Source organism: Alligator sinensis, unplaced genomic scaffold (assembly GCF_000455745.1).
Source record: "Alligator sinensis unplaced genomic scaffold, ASM45574v1 scaffold138_1, whole genome shotgun sequence".
NCBI classification, from domain to species: Eukaryota; Metazoa; Chordata; order Crocodylia; family Alligatoridae; genus Alligator; species Alligator sinensis.
This window is the reverse complement of record NW_005841862.1, coordinates 2,127,172-2,131,945: the sequence shown is the minus strand read 5'-3', so window position 1 is coordinate 2,131,945 and position 4,774 is coordinate 2,127,172.

Here is a 4,774-nt window from a genome sequence, read left to right as displayed (position 1 = left end):
CACTAATAGGCAGCCACAAGGGCGCCTCTCAACCTTCTCTTGTGGAGGCTGAAGAGGTCCAGGTGCCCTAGTCTCTCCTCGTAGGGCTTGGCCTGCAAAACCTTAACCATACGAGTGGCCCTTCTCTGGACCCTCTCCAGGTTATCCACATCCCTCTTGAAGTGCGGTGCCCAAAATTGCACGCAGTACTCCAACTGCGGTCTGACTAGCGCCCGATAGCGGGGAATTATCACCTCCTTGGTCCTGTTTGTCATGCATCTGCTGATGCACGATAAAGTGCCATTAGCTTTTCTGATGACTTCATCACACTGACGACTCATGAAAAGGTGCTCTGTAGGCCACCGAGTGATCAGCACTGAACGCTAAAACATTCAGCAGTTACAGTTCAGTGTTTCTATTCATAAAATAAAACATTTCATTGCAGCACTTCTGTTTGAGTACATTGTCTCTAGTGAGATTGGGGGTGGGGGAGGAACCAACAGACGGCTGAATTCTAAAGGTTTTCCTTTGCTTAGGGGAGGGGAGGAGCCACCATCAGGGCACTCCTGAGGCTGTCCCCTCTGCTCACGGCCCTGCTCCTTTAGGCTCATGATTGGGTTTACAGAACTCGGCTTGTGTGGGGGGGCAAAGATTTTTTCATGGTTGTTGGCAGCCTGGTTGCAGGCATCTGTGGCAGGCAGCATGCACCTCCTCCCCTCTGGCTGGCCCAGGGCCAGGGGCTTGGAGCAAGTACGGGGCTCCCTATGGGCAGCAGTGGCTTCCAGTGGTTTTTTGAAATCTGAACCACCAGGACTGCAGCAGGGCAGGGGAGCTGGGGGGCAGGCACCTGCCACTCAAAAGCAGGAGAAGGGGGTGGGCAGGAGGGGGCCTTCAGGGCAGGTGCCTGTGCTCATGGGGGCGAGGCAGTCAAGAGACACTGCCTGGGAGGTGGAAGGGGCATGGTGAGGCTGCCTGGCATGGCACTGGAGCCCCAGCCCTTCGCCTCCCTCCCGCCCATGCTGGGCCTTAATTGCTCTGGTCCAGTCATGATGGGAGCAGCTGGGGGCCCCCTCCGGCAGGGCTGGGGGGAGAAGGGGACTGTGGGTTGGGAGTGAGGGACATGGGGGAACAGGAGGCTGTGGGTGATGTGGGGCTGTAGGTGAGGGACCCTGGCAGTGCCAGGGGACTGTGAGTCAGGAGTAAGGGGCAGTGGCAGGGCCAGGGACTCAGGGTCAGCAGCAGGGCTGGGGGGCTGCAGGTAGGCACTGAGAGTTACCAGCATACCCTGGGAGTGAGGGGCACCGGTGGGGCCAGGGATCTGCGAGTTGGGAGTGAGGGGCAGCAGCAGGGACACCCCCACACCCTCCCTACTCTTGCTCCCACTGGCCATCCCAAGTGCAGACCAGCACTGCTGTGTGACTGGCTGCCGCCCACAAGGGCTGCCTCGGCTTGAACCGCCCCCTCCCCCCATGCCTCCCACCCACCTGCCTTGCTCCTGACGGCCATCTGGCCAAATGTCAGCACCCTGTTCGAGTGGAATAATACTAAAAAAAAAAAGTGGATTTACACATGAAATAAAGTTTATTGATGACATAGTAAAATGAAAAACAAGGTGAGAATAAAAATAAAGATTGGAATAAAGATAGGAATGAAAAGAATAAAAAATAAAATAAGAATATATGTTTTTAAAATATTGGTGGAAAAAATAGAAAAAATGTGTAAAATATGTGAAAAAATAATGAAATTAATGGAAGTAATGAAAGGACACCTAATTAAAGTATCTACATTAATGAAACAGCATCACTTCCTGTGATCTGCACATATCAGCATGCTGTGAGCTACAGGCACCTCCTGCTATAATTTAGTACCAAGCGATCAGCGGGGTGGATTGTTATGCGGCGCCCCCTACAGTAATTTATTTTGAATAGTGAACTGAGAAATTTATGAGATTTATGAGTGCTCACGTGTACACATTAAAACTCACCATTCCAATTGAAACCCTGAGGATTAAATCCCCGTCACATATACAAGCTCCCTGTATGTCTAAGTAAGCCAGGAAGGTCTTCAGAACAGCTTTCTACAGTACTGTACCTCTAAGGAAGCAGAAAACAAGAGTAAAACCAAGATAGGGAATCCCTTTCAATGTTGGTTTCTTTCCTTGGACTGCAGGGGGAGCTAGAAATGAGATCTGAAATACAAGAGTAGAATGTTGTCCCACAAAATGCCCTCACAATTAATACTCTTTGCTGAAATCTTATCACTAATAAAGTAGCCAAGGATGGCTTTAGATATCCATGGTAAAAAGGAAGGAATGTCTTGGGGGTTATCATGAGAGTGAAATTCAGATCAGGCTTTATATGGCCCATACTACTGCAGTGTGAGGCCCTCAGTATCTTAACTAAAGTAACACTTGCCATTCCCAGCCCTGTGAATTGGGTTCCCCCCTTTACGAATGGGGAACAGAGTGTACTGATTGGATCAAAGCCCCAAGTGAAGCATCTGGCAGGTCAGGGAATTGAACTGATCTTCCAAGTCTTAGACTAGTACCCTAAACACTCGACCATCTTTCCTCTCTATCCAGGCACCCCATGAGATTTTGGATCAGCTATTTAATGTCTCTGAGCCTCTGTCACCTCCGCAAAATGAGGATAATACCAGATTGTTCCATTTGTAAATCAACCTTTTTTCTCCCTCAGAAAGAACCATAAAAAAATCATTAGTTTACTTATATGCAGGGTTAGCCTTGGCAATAGGCATTCAGTCATATTGTAATATCCTAATTTTGCTTGACCCCTCACAGAAGCATCAACCTGAAAATGTGGAATTGACTTATCATTGGAACGATACAGTAGTACATCCCTCATCTGTCTCTCCTGTTCAGACTGAAAGCTTTTTGGGTCAGGACCAATCTCTTAATCTGTGTCTGTGCAGCTCCCAAAACAGCTGGGCCCTGATCCCTACTGGGCATGTAGGCACTAAGGAATAATAATGCGGGTCAGGTGTTGGTCCTTGCTAAGTATTTCAAAAGTTACCACCCTTCCTGAAATACATGGGAAAAAGCGGTTCTCAAACACACAAGAAACATGAACCATTGACCAACTTGGTCCAAACCTCAACATGGTTTTGAGGTTCCTGCCCAGTCAGAATTTGGAGGTAGGGGTTGGATTTGTTTCTGCTGGATCAGAAAGCAAGTTCTCCCAAAGGAGAAGTAACAAAGATTTGTAGGTGCAGTGCTAGCTAGCCTGACCTCGACAGGTAACTTAACCAAGCCATTCTATAAATCTATCTTTATTCTGTCTATGCAACTTGCTGCATATCTGCAATGAACGTGAATCCAGCATGCATTTAGACATGGCAGATTAAGACTGCATTGTATCTCGCGCATTCCAATCTGCACAAATCCTTGCTTTATGTTTGTCTATCATCTTGTACACACTGTGTTCAGGGAGTCCCCTTGACCCATGTCTGTCAGTTCCATGGACATTGTCTTCCTGTACTTGTATTGCTTTCTTGAGGTTTCAGCATCCTTTTGTGGGGGAGGCAGGGTTTCCTACTCACCTGTTGCTCAGTTATACCTGGTCATGAAGATCTTTTCACTCTTCTGTCTTACAATATCAGTCTTCCTCTGCTTTGTTGGCAAGGGAATATGAGCCAATCTCTGAGACAGGCAGAGGCTGAGTTACTGCCTGAGAGGCCTTTAATTTCAAGGTTAACAGGACATACACTACTAGTTTTCTTAATACTGCCATCTTCACATAACAGTTCCTCCAAACTTCTCTCTCCATGTGATTCTTTCCATCTATCTGGTCTGAGCAACTTTAATTTCTGTAGAAGATAGTGCTTCTTCTCTGCATGGTAGAAGGGTCAGGTAGACAAGCAGACAGACAGCAGAAAATCAAAACCCCCAAACCAAATCCATGATATATATTGAATCAAAACAAGATTTAGGATATTGGAAAAATACAAATTCCTCATAAGCAACGTTAGCAGACATTGGCACAGATGGTGCTGATCAATTTCTATGTTTGTTGCGAATCAAAGAGTGTTGTGGTCCCTAAATGAGATTAATCATCCTGAACAATACCACATCCTACCGGGGAAGATGCATCTCATTTCTATTCAGGCTTCTTAGCAGCCTCCATTCCATAGCAGAAATGCAACCACCAACAAGCTTTCTGGCTGCAGGTTTGCACCAAACTGTGAAGTGACATGCACTCTGACACTGATCTTGTTGCCATTTCCAAGGTCTCTAGCACTACAGTCCTAGTAATACTGTTTCAGGAGTCTTAACATCTTCCCCTGATGAACAGGGGCCTGGCCACTGTTAGGGACAGGATGCTGGCCTGGGTGGTCCAGGAGTCTCACCAACCTCCGCATGCAATCAGTTCACGTGGGTTTGAAACATTAGCAAATTCCTTGGCCTTAGCAGATGGTAAACTTGATTACATTGAGAAAACAAGATGCTAATGAAAGAAAAGGAATGATGCTAAAGGGTGTTACTTAAAGCTTTACCCCATTATTGTACAATGTAACAGTTCCACCATCTTAGGTTCATTTAATCACACTTTTGTAAGCAGATTGGAGAGTGCACAGATAAAGACTCCATAGACATCTAATTTAGCCCCAGAGAATCTGTGAAGCTTGCTGATTCTAACTGCTCCATTTCAGGGAAGGCAATTAGTGATAAAAGGGAAATACAGCTACAATTCCTTTTATCCAAGGAGCATAAATGACTACAATAAAGAATATAGCACTTATAGGGCCCATTTTGCAAGGTGTGTGCTACAAAGACATA